The sequence below is a fragment of the Pempheris klunzingeri genome, chromosome 6, assembly GCF_042242105.1.
Source record: "Pempheris klunzingeri isolate RE-2024b chromosome 6, fPemKlu1.hap1, whole genome shotgun sequence".
In the NCBI taxonomy this organism is placed as follows: domain Eukaryota; kingdom Metazoa; phylum Chordata; class Actinopteri; order Acropomatiformes; family Pempheridae; genus Pempheris; species Pempheris klunzingeri.
Genome location: NC_092017.1, coordinates 18,973,794 through 18,993,416, shown reverse-complemented (window position 1 = coordinate 18,993,416; position 19,623 = coordinate 18,973,794).

Genomic DNA, 19,623 nt, shown 5'->3' with positions numbered 1-19,623 from the left:
ATCAAACACTTTCTGCAAATCCAGCATGACCATACCACAAAACTTCCCTCGATCCACCTCTCTATTAATGTGGTCCTTTAGATACAGCAAGCACGTTTCAGTAAAATGGGTTTTTATAAAGGTTTATGTTTGAAATATATTCATTTATTTATTCTTTTATAATCCCTTGTTTGTCTTTGAATGAGCACTTAAAATGGACACTGATCTGTATTTGCTTAGATTGTCTATGTTTCTCTTTTTATGCAGTGGAATTACTCTTGTCATTTTTGGCTCACCTGTAACTTTACCTGACTGAATAGAAAAATCAATTATATGAGCAATAGAAGGGGTAATCACTTCTGCTGCATCTGTAAGAAATCTTGCCAGTTAAGTGATTTGAACCAGTTCCTTTAGCAGTATTAATTTCACTTAGCATTCTCAAACAGCACCAGAAACCTTTCAAGATTCAAAGTGTTTATTGTCAAGTGTACAGTGCAGAAACGGGTTTCCCTGTACAATGAAAATCTTACTTTGCCATCCACACTGAATGCCAAAGAGTAAAAAAAAGAGGAGGATAGAATAAAATATAAAAACATATAAATATAAACTACTATTGCTAAATAAACTGCTATTGCTTGACATATAAATATATTTACAAAATGTGCAACTTAACATAAAGTACAGTCAATGTGCAGATTAATGTGCAGATTAGAGGTAGTTGTGACTCCTATTGGCTGTTAAGGAGCCTGATGGCGGAGGGAAAGAAGGAGTTCCTGAGTCTGGAGGTCCTTCATTTCAGACTCCTGTACCTCCGGCCTGAGGGGAGGAGAGTGAACAGTTTGTGTTGGGGGTGGGTGGGGTCCTTGATGATGGAGGCAGCCCTCCGGTGGACTCTGTGTCTGCCCTCTGCAGAGAGGGCAGGGGAGTCCTGGTGATCTTGGACGCAGTCTTCACCACTCTCTGCAGGTGTTTACGGTCCATGATGGTGGTGCTGCCGTACCACACGGTGATGCAGCCGGTTAAGATGGACTCAACAACGCAGCTGTAGAAGGATTTTTGACGACATGCCAAACCTCCTCAGCCTCCTCAGGAAATACAGCCGCTGCTGGGCCTTCTTCACCAGCTGTGTGGTGTTCAGTGTCCAGGTGAGGTCCTCGTTGATGTGGACCCCCAGGTATTTGAAGCTGCTCACCCTCTCCACTTCCTGACCTCGGACGAGCAGTGGCTGATGAGGGCTCCTCTCCTTCCTCATGTCCACTATCACCTCCTTAGTCTTGTCCGTGTTGAGGGTGAGGTTGTTGTCCTCACACCATGTCACCTCCCTCCTGTTGGATGCTTCGTCCCCACCGGTGATGCGTCCTATCACAGTAGTGTCGCCTGCAAACTTCAGGATGGTGTTGTCCTTGTGGGAGGCAACACAGTCGTGGGTGAACAGGGTGTAGAGGATGGGGCTGAGGACACACCCCTGAGGTGTGCCGATGTTGGTGATGATGCTGGCTGAAGTCCTGTTTCCTATCCTGACAGACTGAGGCCTGCCAGTCAGAAAGTCTGTGAGCCTCCTCTCTGTGTGGGGGGTGAAGGTCTCGAATCGGGTGTAGAATGTGTTGAGGTCATCGGGCAGGCTGTCCGTGGCACTGGTGGTACTGGAGCTGTTCCTGTAGTCCGTGATGTGCTGCAGGCCCTGCCACATGCGCCTGGAGTCAGCAGAGGAGTAGAAGCCATCCAGCTTCTCTCTGTACTTCCTCTTGGCAGCTGTGATGGTCTTTCTCAGTCCGTACTTCGCAGCTTTGTACTCGGTCTCGTTGCCAGATGTGAATGCAGCAGAGCGAGCACGTACCATGTGACGCACGTGACTGTTTATCCAGGGTTTCTGGTTGGGAAACTTCTTGACTTGTATGGTGGGTACGATGTTATCCACACAAGTGCTGATGTACCCAGTCACATAGTCAGCATACTCCTGTATGCTAACAGAAGAGTCCTCCAGAGTGGCTGCAGCTTTGAAGACATCCCAGTCTGTAGTGGCAAAACAGTCCTGCAATCTGTCCTTAGTCTCTGGTGTCCAGAGTTTAACCTGTGTGGTGACTGGGTTTGATTGCCTGAGTCTTTGTCTGTATGCTGGATACAGGAACAGGGAGATGTGGTCTGAGTGTCCGAAGTGGGGGCGGGGGGCAGCCCTGTATGCACCCTTAATGTTGGTGTATACATGATCCAGTGTATTCTTGTCACGGGTGGGAATGTCAACATGCTTATGGTATTTGGGAAATACAGTCCGTAGGTTGCACTGATTAAAGTCGCCAGCGACAACAAAAACAGCGTCAGGGTGAGCCGTCTCTAGTGTGCTGATGACCCTGTGGAGCTTACTAAGCGCCGCTTGCAGAAAACAATTATGGTTTACCTTGATTCCCCTTTGTGTATAAAAAATCTATTATGTGTACTTCATCATAGAGCTGTATTTTTTTTAAGCAACTGTAGAAAAATGTGAATTCAGCCACTTTTGTTTGTTGCACTATATCTGTCTCTACTAGGATTGCTATTAGTTGCTTTAGATTTTAGACTTTTACTGTACTCCAGTTCCTTAAGGCACTTCCAAAGCTTCCTGGGCCCTTGTCGTCTTTTACACAAGATTTTCTCACTGAAAAATTATTTCTTAGCCATAGTGAACAGTCTGTTTACCTAATTTCTCAAACTCTTAAATCTTTGAAAACATGATGCTTTGCTTAGACTCTACATCAGATCTGCATAATTCACTTTTCATTGGAGCCTCCCTATTTAATATATCTAAAAACACTGTTTTAAAAACACTTTAACATCTTGACATTCTAGTACTTGTTAAAGATTTGTATTTTTTAAACTCTCAAAAAGGCATCTGCGTTTTAAGGTTCTCAACCCAATTAAATCATGTTGTTTATGTGCAGGTTTTGTAATCTCCCTTTTGAGGTAAATGCCATTGTAGAACATTCAAGCTATAACTTACACTGATATAACTTACACTAGAAATGTTATTCTTATTTGAGATGAGACTAATATCAATAATAGTTTCAGTGGTACGGGTAATGTGTTCAGCTGAGTTAGGCCAGATGCTCAGCAAAAACTATCATATGCTTTATATATAATACTTTCCTGTCAATGTTCAAGTTGCCTAAAATGATAGCTTAGAAGTTTGTTATGTTGTTTGCACAGACAAATAGTTCATAGACATGATTTTGGTTTGGAGTCCTGTAACAAGTCCTGTAAGCAGTGCTGGTTTGCACCTAAGAAAAGTATCATTATATCTAACTCGAAAATTGAAAACAATGTCTGTCCTCATCAACACACAAAGCCCTCAACCATTTAAAAATTTGTGTCCTTTCTTATAATTGTGGAATTTTCTAATTCAATTTGTGAGTTTCAATTTCTGAAAAAGATAAAATTTTGGTATAACTTTGGGTAGCAATCAAGCGAATTTTGTGAATATTTTGGAGCAAGCTCCAAACAATTAGAAGAAGCACATGTTATCTTTCTGATGAAAATATGTTGTCTAAGTAAGTGATGCCCTTTAGTCAGACATCCTTTATGCGTTATATTACCATTGGCTGGCTGATTGTATCTGCTGTTGGCCTGCCTTGGTTCAGTGACGAGTTCAGCTCCACTGGGAAAGGTTTGAATTCACCTTCATTGTCCTTGATGCAGCAGTCCCAAACGATAAATTCCACCCACATCCTGAATTAACGCCCCACTAGTCTGCAATTTCACCCTTTCTCTCAAGGTGATCCCAGATGCTGACTTTTCAATTTTGACACCTGGGCAAACCAAAGGTTTTGTTTGTGAATCCAAAGGTTTTGAAATCAAGAGTTTGGTTGTTGCAAAGCTGAATTTCTTAGGCGGGATTTGGGCGCTGAAAGATGGAAAACATTCAAAACTTCTGGATTCACAAACAAAACTTTTGGTTTTGCGTTAATACATTTGAATATACATATATTTTTTGTTATTTTCATTTTTCATTTTTTTGCCGCGGATTGTCTTTTGTGTGAAGCATTACAAAGGCCATTTATTATGCAGTAGGACTATAAATAAACGTAACCAGTGAGACACTGCTGCAATTTCTGGTGTGTCTCCACCGTGTCTGAGCACTGTCACCCTTTGGCTATCTCAAACTACACATGCAAGAGCCAAGCTAAGCAACCCAGGGGCTTGTACTGCTCCTGAGTGGTTTCTCTAATTTTTCATCCACTTGCAGTTACCATCTGCCCAAGGCCAAGCAGGCTGAAAGCGTAAGGACAAGTCAGTACTACATTTAGGTTTCCTCCTAGACTCAGTAAGGCCATTCACCCTAATGGATTCAGGAAGTGAGCGCCCAACTCAAGATGCAGGGTATTAAGTGCTCTCTCTGTGCCTTTCAACACACACCCTCACCTTTGTTTCTGGCCCAAGGATGCTCTTACAGTGGAGCAATTTAGAGGTTTCATTCAACCAAAGAGGGAAAGAGAAGGGTTATGGAAAAGAAAATTATAGTAATGGCTACACGATGAGATAGTCGTATAACGCCAACTCTGCTCTGAAAGTGTCTTCTACCATGGCCTTGACCTCTTATATTGACCATTTCTTGAACCCTTGTGAGTTTTTCTTAAATTTTTAATCAAGGTTTTCAGAAGTACTGGCCGTAAAAGTCACGTTGACAATCCTGTATCATGTTGGCAGAATTGAACTTCAGAATCAAGAAATCATGCAAGGCCAGCTGTCTGCATACTGCAAGCTCATGTTTACCAAACTAGCCGTTCGGTGATTGCTTTCGGTTAGAGGGTATCAAGATGTATCCCATTGTTTCCTGTCTGCACAAAAGCATCAGGATTCCACGGTTATTTTCTTATGTGTTTAGTAGTGCTAATCTGTTTATCACAGACGATAATGTGAATTCATTGGTGTGCATGCTGAAAGCATTCACAACATATGTTCTTCTGTTCCAAAAAGTTTATATATTATTCTTATTCTTCCGCCGCATTTTTTGCCGCGATTCAGCCCCCAAACCGCTCAAGGTAGAAACTTCATTCCAATGGAGGACGTGCAGCTCAATCGGCAATCGAGGTCAATGACTTTTCACATATCTGACATGTACAGTTTCCATAATATTCCATATTGACTGTCAAAATTTCCCCATAGGAATGAATGGAGAGTAGCTTCCAAATCTGAAAGTTCTTCACCCGACTTCTAGCCCTCACAGCTCCTTCATACTTTTAGCTAGAAACTCCATTGAAGCTTTAAAACGTTCATCATCTCTCCCTCTTTCAGCACATACTTCTTCCTCATTTGTCGTCTTTTAAAAAAAAAAAAAGTTTCTCCCTCCTTTTTCTCATTTTACATGAGTGTGTATGTGGCCACGCTAGAGCGGTGACGTCATCGCTAGAGCGTGGAGGAGCGGAAAAATCACATGAAGCTTTTGTCTTTAACTCGCTGCTTTGTCCGAACCGTTTCACCCACAGACACAGTTTATCACTCAAAATATAGCTTAAGTCTTTGGACACGCAGTCACGTGGCTCACAACACACAGAAACGCACGCAGCGCATCCCACGAGCCTCAGAGCGACGGGAGCACCGACCGAACGGCTCATTGACTGCCATGTTAAAATGACAGAGGAGGGAGGGAGAGAGAAACATTTCTCTAACCTGCTAGCAAGCGCTCATTTCACCAGATAGAGACCTTAGCTTACATCTACGTGTTCAGGAGACTCTCTCATGTCCACTGGTCCGCACTTTATGGCTGTGACATGGACCGTTTTGAGTGAAACCTGCATTTTCAGAGGTGTGTGAATCTCTGTAAGACTGAACTCAGCTGACTGACAGAGCTCCAGCAGAGCTCCGACGAGGGGCGTTCAGGGACAGTCGGACATTCCAGCATTCTCGCAATAAAAGTGTCTCCTCACCGTGTGCTCAGTTTTTAAACAGATAAACACAAACTGTGTGTGTTTTAGACTGTTAATTAAGTAATTACTGACGTGCTAACTGATATAGAGATCACACATTCAGAACATAGAGCTCTGCAGTTACTTTATCTCTCTGATAAAAGTATAACCTGCATTTTCAGAGGTGTGTCATCCCAATGAAAACAGTACCATCAGTAAGGGAGCACGAGAGGAGCAGCAGCATATTACTGACGTTTGAGCCACCAGGTGGCAGCAGAGCTGCATGAAAGGTGCAGCGCAACATTAGAGCAGCATCTCAGCGTGACAGTGGAGGAGCGGCATGGCGGCGGCAGCAGACAGCATTCACACCGTAATTTCTCCAGAAATTGCACTTTCTAGTTCCTGCTGCTGTTATAGGTAAAAACTATAAAAATGTCACTCTTATTTATAAGAATACATAAATGGAGTTACTGAAAAGAGAGTAAGTACAAAAATAATTTCGTAAAAGTAAGGAATTAAGTAAAAATACAGAACAACCAAGTTTTTTAGATGAGCCATATTATTAAGTTGAACTGTAAATTATATCACTGTTATCTAATAGTATTTGGATAACTGATGGCAGTCTACTGTATTGCTTGCATGCTCAAACGTGAAAAGTTTGCTGACTGATACAAGACTAAATGATAAATACCATAGGACATACACAAGTATCATAATTACAAGTACTTTAGAGTAATGGTTCTGCAGCATAGATAGAATTCTTCACTTTATAGACTGTATAATTTTCACAACATATCCACATTTTCTTCTTTGTCACTAAAACCAATGATAGACTCGCAACATATGGCTCGCACATGAAAGCCAGGATGAACCTAGACCTCTTTCTTAAATGAAAAAATCTCAGCTCATAGAGACTAAAGCTAATTTACTAACCAAGCCACATAAATTCAGTTTATCTGTGATGTGATCTGAATTGGTATGTACGGTTAAATGGTGGTGATTATGCTTGGCTTTGATTACACCTTGTTTGTTTACACCTTGCCCTGGCTTTTCCTTTGTAACATGATGTATTGTCTCATGGAAACCTGTGCTAAAATATCAGGTAAATGTGATGTGGTCAAGTGATATTTCCAGGTATGTGAAATATCAAAATTTGGGTTAGGCTTTGGAATGGGATAATCTTGTCAAAGTGATGTTGTTTGCTTGAACTACAGATCTCATAGGATAACTACCCAACAGAGAAACAGCACAGTGAGTATCAAGTGATTGGTAGAGTGATAATTACGGCGAGTTTGTGGATAATTGCAATACTAGTTATTAAAGGTTGATCCTTAGGCTCCTCCCAAAGTAATTGAGACTTCAGTGACTCATCAACCAAGCTGATGGCTGTGTAAATGTATTGTCAGGCTTTCATCCTGCTCTCCAATTAATGCCACTCAAACTTCATCCTGTTACATTTGTTTGCAGATCCTGGTCTAGTATTGCTCACTCCATATCCCATTGCCTTAGTGCAATCAGATCAGTGGATATAAAATTCTTTGGTGCTCCAGCCAGGCTGCATTTCAGAGGGACTGCAACCCTATTGATCAAAGCGCTCAGACGTGTCCAGGCCCTTTCTCCCAGTGCATCATGGTACTGCTTGTTGAAGCCAAAAGAGCCTAACAACAACAAACATCTCTGCTGCTACCGCCTGTCTCTCTCTGATTAGCTGCCGGGGAGATATTTTTAGAGTATCCCAGCCCCTTTGAAGAGGAAGAGGAGCGGAGACCATCCCCCCACCCTCATCTCCCTCCCCCCACCAACCCTCTTCCAAACTACAGTCCAACATGCTTTGTTCATTTTCGCTTATTCTTTCTATACTGTCAGCTGTGGCTGACTTCTAATGGTTTCACTCACTATCTGTGCGCTTGACTCTCTCTCATATAGACTCCCTTGAGAGTGCACATACAGGGTACTGTATATAACTAAAAGCCACTTATAAAATGGAAACTGTATTTGTTATATTTACAGTATCAGTGTTGTAGTGTTGTTCTCTACATGTTGCATTTTAGAGTATTTAAATATGCCCAATAACAGATTAATTGAAAATTCTGGGGTCACAGCCATGGCACTACACTGTTGGGAGAAACAGAGGCAAAATGTGACATGATGCCTGCAATCACTTTAATAACCAAGAACTGGTGATTAAATCCCCATTTTTCAGTTGATTGACTCATATAAGTGGCAGCTATCCTTTTATTGGCTGGGTAAAATCCATTACGCACTGAGTACATTGTTTCAAAAATACAAGCTGCACACAGTAATCACACACGCATACATACAGTAATTATTCATCTGGGGATGTTTTTGTTAAGATAAGGCATTTAAGGTCTAAATCAGTGTATTGATTTACGAGGATATACTGATCGAACCATTAAAGGAACATGTATGTAGTTACCTGGTCATCTTGTAACAATTATAAAGGCAATTCACAATAAATATGAAGAATATTGATTAGAAATTCCCTGACACATGGGGCAGCCTGGTAACTTACCTGATGGCTGATCGAGTTCAGGTCCGGTTCAAGCTACTCGCCGGCTGTGACATACTGCTGGGCAGTTTGGGAATGACAAGATCTGCAGTGGCAGGAGATGTTCAAAATGGTATGCTTTGGGGAAACTGACAAACAGTGCAAACATGTTAAAATGAAGAATGAAAATTAAGACAGATTTCTGACAAATAGTTGAACGTGTGTGTAGATAGGTGCAAAGGTAAAACACAGTGGTGTAGAAAGATGATTCTGCATTGTAGGCAAGGTTTGCTGATGCTTAATATGGAGAGAGTATCCTCAGTTTTGGTTGTGGAACTATGCTGGATTATAAATGAGTGGAATGAAAGGAATAGTTTTATAAGCACCAACTGTGAAGAGCTTAATTTAAATACTTCATTATTTAGAATAAGGTCAATAGTTGATAATTATAGTACAGTAAATTGCTGTGAATAAGAGTGACTGAAAATAAAAGTGAGCTATATGGAGTTCTCTTTAGCCAACGTAGTGTGTTGACGCATACCAAAGAGAGTAGTTTAAAAATGGAGAGAGGTGTGAAAAACTCAACCTGTCTATCATAACTCCGCCTTAATTGACAGATCAACTCTGAGCGTGCCCACACAATCAGCAGCTGGTCCCGGTGATGCCATTCAAATTAGTTGGATATTAAAGAATCCCTCGGCTGAAACTACATAAATTATACATAATGAAATGCAATTAACATTTTTACTCTGACAATTAAATACATTAAAGCGCCAGGCCTGTGGAAAGAGAAGAAGGAAAGGTGGGCGGGTAGGGGGGCATTGAATGAAAACCGCTAGCTACCTTTAGCGTTCACCAATACACTCAGTGAGTGTCTGCTCAAATGTTTACAGACCAATTAGCGCTGGTGGACAGCCTCTCAATCAAACCAAATGCCAGGTTTGCATGGAATATTAAGTGGCTTATAATGGAGCGAGAAGTGAATGTTATCTTTTGAGCCTCCTAGAAAATAAAGCCACACAAGCTTGGAAAATATCAAAAGTGTCACTGTAATGTTGTTCTGGTGTATTAACCGTACCTATTTTAATGGTTTAAACAAGATAATGTTTTTTGATGGACAATACTGGTACAATTTATACTTGAAAATAAGTGCTTGAAAGGCAAAGAACGCTAAGTGGATGCACTGCAGTGGAACATTACCAGCACAAATACTCTAAATACTAAATTTGTGTGGCTTGAATGAATAAGCACATACCTCTTGTATTCCAACTGCTGTCTAGGTGAATTTAGCATCAATATTTGCATAAAATCTCCAACATACATGTGTTTCTAAAATAAAACCTGTAAACTACAACCACCCTGACCTGACCTTGAGCATCATTAGGCTTGTACAGATGAGACCATGATTTTTTTTTTTTCTTCAGTTGATGTTGGAGATGCCTTTTGGTGGCTGATCATTTAAATAAATCATAAACCTGCATATACTCATCCTCTATATGAGATCAGGAGAAAACAGAGGCCTGGAAAGAGAACTTAAGGGCAGAGGTGCAGTGGTACAGCAACTACTTTTTTTTATTCCTTCTTGAAATGAAAGCAAGCCAGCAGTGTGGTCCAGCCTGCCAGCAGCCTCTGGCTATCTTCCTCCATCAGGTCAGCTACATCTTTCTGATTACATCTGCTAAAACCTACCAGTTTATTTAGTGTCTACATCAGCAGTGCGGCGATGGCCCAAGATATGGATGCTACAGGAGTCTGTCGCTTATCTTGGCTCTTCAGCAGGAAAGGGAAGGAAGGAAGAAAGGAGGGGTTTAAATGAGGATGCTGAGGTGCTTTTCAGCACCCATTGTAAAGGTATTAGCATTCACCATGTGGATTTGTAACAAAAGTTCATAATTGAAGTAAGAATATGTTCCATTACTGAGATAATTGGATAAGAGACGAGAAATCAGTTAATTAATATCAAAATCAGATGAACCCACTCTATCATGCTTTTTTCTGCTCATCTGAGGTGATTCAATTACAACTGTAGACACCTTTAATGCTGCCTACTGGCTTTTTCTCTTCCAGCTCCCGAATAGTTTTCTAATAAAACTACAGCTGAGGTGACACAATTATCTCATTGTAAAGTAGCAAAAAGTGATTTATTTTTATTTTCATTTCTAGACCTCCTGAGGGTGGGAAGTAAGGGTCATGGAAGTAACAAAATGAGGAAAGTGCTTAGCGTATTAAATAATGGAACATACTTTAACCAAATCTTTAAACTAACAGCTTGATGAAATGCAAATTCAGAGATTATACATGTTAGAAAATAACTGCTGAAAACATGAGGAGACTAAAGTATGTATTACTGGATTGTGGAATTTGACTGTTAAACAGTTTTTCAGCACTCCTTGGCATGACTCCTCCAGCAGCGCACTATATAAAGAGCACATCTACTGTATGTCGTAGGTCCTGGCTGTGGCACAGTGGCTGGCAATGGTAACCTAGCACAAACAGTATCGTAGGCAACTCAAGCTAGATTTTCAGTGTTAAAATGGATGGATCGACTAGTCCACTCTTGCAGACATGTCTCTTCTAAAAAATTGTGTCCGTGCCTTAGAACAGCGTCTCTCTGCACTCACACTGAATATGCACGCTAGTGTTCATCCCATCCCCAGCGGTGACATCATTCAGGGAAAAAAAAACTTTCTTGGGCTTTGGAAAAGTTTCACAAATATTAAACCCCAATTGCTTAAAAATGTACAATGCAAAGAGTAATAACTGATCGAGTTTACAGCTGGAGGTGTCCTGCCAGCAGTTTTACAGGCATTGCTTTTACAGTGGTGCTCTATGGAGAAAATGAAAACTGAAAACAAGGCTGAGTGGCGGTGCTGTATTCAGGTCTTATAATACATCCTTGTCCACAGGACTAATAATGGTGCCAGTGAAGGCTGAAAAGCCAGGAAGGGTGACTGTAGCAGCTGCCGAAAAGACTAATGCCGTATGTTACGCTACGCTAACTTAAGCTAACAAGGCTACCCCCGACACCAAGATTGGTTCAAAATAAACATGTCAAGTCTGAAGTGGTCTAAGCAGCAGAAACTTAGCTAAGAAATCAGAGAATGAACAGATTAAAATTGACAAAAATGGAGCAAGACACGAAACAGCAGCTATCGATCTCATGGAGGCCGTGGTGGTCGTGGTTTCACAACAGTCGTCTTGGTTTCTGCACCTTCAGTGGACACATTCCCACCGTTAAAGACTGGAGAAAACTGCTTACTTGATTGATTGATTTTTCTTTTTTTTTTATTTATGCTGTCAGTCATGGTTGGTTAGTAACACATTTTTCTGTGGTGTGACAAGCTCAGACCACATATATATATATATATATATTGTCACTTTACATGGACTTTAAACTCTTCATTTAGCTTTTCCAGTTGAATCTATGCAATAGGGCAATAGGGGAGGGCGAGATAACATATTTAGTGGTCTAAGAATATGTAAAGCACTACTGCTCATTTGATGTATTTTCTTATCTCTTTTTCGCTAAGTGCAATGCAAGTGATCACATCAAATGAATGCTGGTATTTAGTAAAGCCAGTGGAAATTGTCCCTGTGAATCAAAGAACCCTGCTCAGGGTCAGGGAACGAGTGTCTTTTCATCATGGTGCGTTAAAATACCTTACTTGTCTTCAGTTTTGTGTGGATTCAGTAACCAAGATGGTGATGCATTTGTGACATGTTTCTGATTAGCTTTAGTGGGAAATTACTGAAGATTGCTGCTCTTTTTGTTGGTTTTCCTTGTGCTAATACCCAATGTTGGGCTAAATGTAATCAGTACCCATTACATAATGCTCATTACGAAAGTAATTACAATACTTCCCAGCTCCGTCTAAAAAAAGAAATAAAAAATCTAAATCCTCCTCTTACCCACATTTCACATATTCTGTATTTACCGTGTGGAAATAGAGAACCAGAAATGATGGTTAAACAAGCAGCCAGCCTAGAATTTAAAAGTAATACTGACCAATAACAGCTAACATTATCCTCAGTGACTGCACACAGCACAGGAGTTCTGTGCTGTGTGCAGTGAATAAACAACATTCACACATCCTCCAACTGTAAACTAAACCACATGACTCCTGAATGTTGATGTACCAGTGGCTAATGTTGTGAACATGTAAATCAGACAACTTTGGATTTATATGTATCATTTTATGATGCTGGGTCTTCTGGTGTTGTGCAATTTTGTGAAGTAATTTCACTGACAAAATAGGATCCAATCAGAGAATAAGAGCCAAAACTATACAAATCAACTCATCCTTCAGCATGAAAGACCCAATATCAGGATGATAGCTGCCAAAGTAAATAGGCCCAGAAATGTTTTCATACTGCAAGTGTTTGAGTTGCTTCAACCACAAAACATGTATTGCTATCATTGCGGAGGTTGCAGTGTGTTCCAAATCACCCAAGCGTGTTGCAACAGCTGCTACAGCTGTAAGCAGCATTTGCTATTTTCCTGCACATTTCCGATCAGCAGTGAATGAACGAATCAAGTCGGTAGTGAAACAAACATGACAGTAAAGTAAGGTCTCATGATTTCACTCAAACATTCATCAACAAAGATATAAATCCAAGCTGCAATTGTTCGTACAAACTAAGTCCTCAAATCAAACACACATTCTTTATTTTGAAAGTACTGAATGAATAACTCACACAGTGATTCTGAATCACGCTCTTCCTATCTTTTTGCTAATGCTATTTCTCTACACCATAAACTATACTGCAGTGCTACTTAATAGCCCACTGATGTGGCATTACCTTTTCCCTTATATTGATATTGGCTCGGTTTTTGTATTAACTTATTGATGTATTTTTATAGACTGCATTACATTTTTACTGACTCCATACTTTCTCACCCTGTTGTTTCACTGTCATTTTGTATTGTTAACTTCTACTGAAACAAAATAGTCAGCTCTATTTAATAGTGGGGCAATGTACGTTTTCCCTATTTTGTGTTGCTATTTAGCACAAGTATGACTCAACTTCTAGATGAAGTAAATTACAACACTGGATTGCTATAGACCCCTTAAAATGCTTCTGTTTTGTGTCCTCCTCTCTTCGTCCCTCAGGCTCTCTGTGGCATCACTCTTTGCTCTGCCACCTTCTCTGATCTCTGTAGTCACAAGGACAGTTTGTTTCCTTCTCCCTACTCCTCATCAAAATTGCTGTTTGATATGCTTTGGCATCACTGGATCCTTCTTTATGAATATAACAAGTGCTCCACACTATGACTGTCAACTATGTGGCCACTTTTACTATGTTGAATGTTTCATTAGGTTTCAGGGGGTCTCAAACTTTCCCGACTTGTGAGTGTGTGTGTGGTGACCTGTAGCTACACAGGTTGGTTTAGCATTTGTATGGGGTAGAAATAGTTACATAAATAAGCTTTGAAAGTACAGCTTTCATCAACACGCTGCAGAACAAATTCATTCAGTTTTCCCAAGTGTGCTGGATATTTTTTTCAGTGTAAAAGAACTCTCAGTCTGGAAACATTTAAGCCTTTTTTTCCACACCATGAAAACCACAGGGCAGATTGGGCACTGGGCAGATTTCTTCTTGAATACATTTATTACATATTATATATCTTCTCACTCAAACATTCTTCTCAATTTGTAATATTTACATGAAAGCATTTTCGTCTATCCCAGATGCTCAAAGATAATACAGATCTATAATAAGAATAATGTAATGCCTTAAATTGGAAGGCCATGCATGTAGCTGATTCTGCCAGTGTATCGTCAATGTATTTATTTATTATGTTGCAATGTTACTGTCTCATATAGTTTTGCAGCAAGTTTATGTCATATGATACCAAATGCCAGTTCGGACTTGCATTACTCAGTTCATGTGCATCATTCATTGCAGTTGTCAGGTCTCTGGCTATGTATCTTTTAGGGCCCTTGCAGCTAAAGCATTATTCGGTGGCGTAAAGTTACTGCCCCAGCATGTCTGGCCTTGCTTGAATCTATTTGTAAACATCTCCTCTGTGGAAGCCATAATCTTGCACAAAGTCTGACTTCTTTTTCTAAGGAACAGTCCAACATCAACATTGCTTTTAATTAATTTTACCTTCATCATCTATTATACATGGAAATGATCTGCTATACTGAAAAAACAGACTGTAGAATGCAGTAATCGAGAATCAATAAAGCTGAGTAATAAAGAATTTTAATGAATGGTTTGAATTAACATTCATCTTTGATACGCTTATTGTTGTGTTAGTTTAAACCAAATACTAAAACTGACTAATGATAATTTTAATAGCAATTATAATAATTATAAACATGTGCCAGTTCACTTAGATAGCTTATATCTCAGTAATCAGCAGTCACACAGTGCTGATAAGTAACTGACAGGTCTTACTTAAGATTACAAAATACAAAGGAGAAATTGAAAAAATATTAAAAAAATAAGCAAAACTGATATATTCTTAAGCAGACAATTGTTTCATGGGTCCATTTTGTTTTGGCTAAATGGATTTATAGTGCAACTTTGAAAGATCTAATTTTAGTGGTTGCTCTGAAATTTTGCCAGTCTGGACTGTGTGACTCGAGCTTGAATCCAAACTTGCCCACAACGGACAGCAGTTCAGCAGTAGTGTTTTGTTTGGAAGGTTATTTGCCCAAGATGTCAAAGGAAATCAGATGTTTCCCACATCTCTCTGCCCTCTATAGCCCTCTCCAGTATCCCCTCCCTCTCAATGCTTCACCCAACCTCCAACCCCACAGAGCTGGAAGGAGATTTGTTGATGGATGTTGAAGGCTGCTCCGGTCCCACAGCAATTAACTCTTCTCCTGCAAGAAGCAGCCTGTCAGGTTGATGGAATCTCCCCACCGCTGCTGCCTGTCACACAATCCAGGAGGAGCTGCAGACAAATGCTTCATCTATGTGTTTTCTTTGCAGTTTTTCCTACAGTCGAGAGCTAGCACAAGCAAAGAGCTATGAGGTGCATTGGAAGCCATCAAGTGCTCCATTGTGAGTTGCCACTGTCAGTGGCTATGCAGTGTAGCAGAGCTGTGGGATTTTAGGGTTAAAAGAAGGGAAGGGTTAAAGATCATGAGCAAGTAAGACTACAAGAGGTATTGTGGCTTCTGTTATGCTTTACTGGGTCTAAGTGAGAATATCCTTTTGGGGAAACTTACTTAACTGACCGTATGACAGTATAACATTTCACTACAACTAAGTACTTTTGGTTATACAAATTAATTTTGCATTGATTTTTCTTGTCTTATTGCAAAAATGAATAATATTGGCTTTTACATGTGTAGTTTAGATACTGTACTTGCTTTGCAAACTGGAATTCACAAAAATATGAACATGAAAATTGGGGGAAATGGAAAAATGGTTGAAATTGTACAATACAAGATTCCAACAATCATTTTTCTCACTTGATTTTAACTTTTGGAAAGAGCACAACAGAATTTGGAGGACGTTTGGGTTATAGTTCAAGGAACAAGTGATTATTTGAAGATTGGGGTCCAGGTAGAGATCCAGGAGCCCAAAAGACCTAATAATCATGTATTAAAACATCTGGCACACATATATCACATATTCCCATAGATGTGTTTTTTAGTTGGTGCATCATCACGGTTGTTTCAAAAGCTAGCACAGCTTTTGAAATGAACCAGCCATCAGGTGGGAATTACTTTTTTAACAGTCAGCTGCAGATATCCTTTTATTTGGTAATAAAAGAAAGCTGTACCCAAAGGAAAGCAAGAATAAATGCACAATAATTCCCATAGTACTATCGACGAAATAACACAGTTTGAATGCTCTAAAGGTAGCTGTTTTTCTCAATAGCAAGTGATAAATTTAATTTATATCTATATAAACGTATTACTTGAGGATATGAGACTTTCTTTCCACCTTTGGGTGAAAGAGGCTTACAGTTCAGCTCCGTTTGACTGGTAGAGTGGATACAGTATGATATCACCACTGTGGGTCAATGTAGTTGGCTCGTACCAGGGAAAGGGGAACACATCCATCCAGGTGTAAAATCGATTTGGCATTCTGACAACCTGTGTCAACATCTCCTCTTCGACTTCTGCTCCACTTTCACATTTTACTTTCTCTCTGAAATTTAAAACCCCTATACATTAGCAAAGCTCTCTTGACCAACAGTGTTACAAAACGCTATTCTCTTCTTCTATCATTTCAATCAACAGCATGCTACCTTTCACCTTGAGTTTTTGCCAGTCGTGCCTTCCTCCTGGTCAGTCAGTATAGTTCACACTCCAGCACTTGTCGGTCATCTTGACATGTACTTTGAAATATGTAGCCCAAGGCAGAGGTAACAGGCGGTAGAGCTATCACAGGCATTGCAAGCAGATAGTGGACAAAGCCAGCCTGCATTTTTAATAAACTATAAATAAAAAATGCTGATAATCATGTTTTTGCACAGGTCTTGTCTGCCACACACTGTGGTTCACTGTATTTTGGTTTCTACTTCTTTCTGACATTGTTGACCCAGTTTTCTGATATGACTTTGCTGTGCTACAGCTACTAACCTCCCCTTGAGAGCGCCGACATATAGCTATAAAAATCTGCTGTCAGGCATGTACTCAGGGTCATAGACTAATTCTCTCATGTTAGACATTAGAGAATTAGTTACTACCCTCAACACCGTCACTATTTCTAACAACACTGGAAAGTTAAAATCTTTAATGTTTTGTATGATATAATGTACTAATCTTATGACCAAATCTGGAGTGTGGTGAAATGTTTATTGGTTTATCAGGTTACATACTACTTTGTTGACAGTGTCAACATAGTGAATAATATAACCGCTTTAAGCTTAGCTGGTTGGCTGGAGAACATTTCACTCTGTCAGCTGGATAAAAAAAAAAAAAAGAAAAACCTTGAGGTGAGATGACATTACTATAGTTTGTGGGTGACAACATGCGAAAAGATTTCTTCCCCCATTCTCACCTTACCACTCTTACCTTATCTTACCTCCACCCTCACACGCAAGGCCATCTAAGATGTCTGTAGGTCCTAGTTCCTTGTATTAGCAGGCCCAGAGGGTTGGTAAGCCACTTAACCTGTCATCTCAAATTGTGTGCACAACAGCAGATAGGTGACTAGGCTCTCCCTTCATGCAGGACAGAGTGAAGCACTCAGACTGTGTGGAAGCAGTGCAGACTGCAGCTGAGTGAGGGCCATGGGGATGTTCAGATGCTTACGGGTCAGATGGGGATGCACAAGTGTGTATTTAAGATGAGTGGAGGGGAGATGAGACTGATGGTTGGTACCAAAGAGACTGTGGTTAGTGTGTGTGGGTTAGTTCTGAGGGTGTGCAGATGTGGAAGATGTCAGTAGATGTCTCCGGAAGGGATGACATCTCAATTTTCCCTTAGTGTCGCCTGACATGTGCAGCAAAATACAATATTTTGCAGTTTGGTTTGTTTAAGCTAATGTACTGCATTTGACATCTTGGAAATGCATTTTATTGTAAGTCATGCTCATTTACAACAATTCCCTGCTTTACACATATTTGCGCGCACACAACCAGCTTTTGGGTAGTGAGTAGCACTGCAACAGTTTGGAGTGTGCCAATCAAACTTGTACAAGAAATGCTTTATCACGTGATAATAACATAATTTTGACAACAATAAAAGCAGTCGTGTAGTTCACTGTGATGGATTGCCTGACTCAATCATGTGTCAAGTCCATGAGCTGATGTTCATCTATAATGAAATTAACTGAAACCTGCAGTGACTGCCTGCAGGGTAGAAAAACACTTTCCAAAGTCTAAAGGAAAACACAGCAGAGTGCTTGGAGGAAAATTGTAGTAGTGTTACAAATAGAAAATAAAGAAAAACAAAGTGTATGTAGTGTGCTGTAAATGCACTGATGAAATGTACCCTCAAGTGTATAAAATGATGTTTAATTTCAGGTACGTCTTAGTCATATGACCAAAATCTGTGGTGATGCATCACTTCTTCTGGTTACGTTTGATCGTTTGATGATGCCGAGTGAGATTCCCACAAACTGTGTGTGGCTGTATTATGTTCCAATGCACATTCCCTGCAATACTTATGAAACATCTTCCTACAAGGTCAGATGGAAGCATCAGTTATGTGTCATGAATGAGCTAAAGGATCTGCGTTTCTCTCATCTTTACCAAGGCAATTTTTCACCGAGGCAGTGCACTGTGACGTGACTGTGAAGTAACATATAACCATAACCATATATTCTAAATTGTTCACCTACTTTAAAACTCAATTTCAACTACGCTGAAGAATGAGATGACATGTGACTGTGAGTTTTGATGGCAGGAAATTGCAAAGGGAATCCCAGAACCACATCTTTAACTGATTTTTTTAAAATATTAATATTTCCATCACTTGGCGTTAAAGGTTCACTATCTCAGCATCTCAGATCAAAATAACTGTGCCGCTGCCATGGCCCTTATTTGTTCTGTACACAACCCCTGACTGACAGCCATTAGCTTTTATGCTACTGTGTCAGCTCAGTAGCTTAGATGAGTCTGTCGCTGGCTAACATGCACACATGGCCATCCCAGCGACACACACAATGATATGACTTCATTCTCTGTCCAGATCACCATTACTCAGCTAGTTACTGTTAAATGCTATATTATTGCTCTGATTGGAGTATAGCGAACCTTTAAAAAAGTGAACTTGTAAGTCTTTGAAGAGTTCATTAGTCTGGGAACGTTTTATTATATTTGCTGCCTCTTGCCAATTGTCTACTCTTCTTATCATTATTCTACTCTTATATTCTTACTCTTATGTCAGGTCCCTGAACCTCTCAATTCCCTTCACTCCTGTCGCTGCCTCTCATTCTATGGCTTTACAACTTAACTTGACATATCTATTTATTGATTGGGTCTGCAGCAAAGAGCGTTTGAAGTAGCGTTCTGTCTGACTATCGACTACCCTTGTCCTCCACCCACCCTCCTCCTCCTGCCACTTCAACTCCTCCACATCTGTTCTTGACAGGCTCACTTACCCCCCTTCCGCCATTCCTCTCTCCTTTCCTTCACTCTGCCAGTCTTATCTGCATGGCAGAGGAAGTGAAAGGGGGTCACTATCCGCCGTCCAATCAGATGAGTAAACACCCACAGTCCTTCACTGTGGTAAAAATCAATAGCCAACAGGCTTTATAATAGACATGCCCATCTAAAGCTTGGCACAAGATTAGCAGAATTAAGTAGATGTTGCCAGACGCATCCTGGACACATACAAAAGAAGA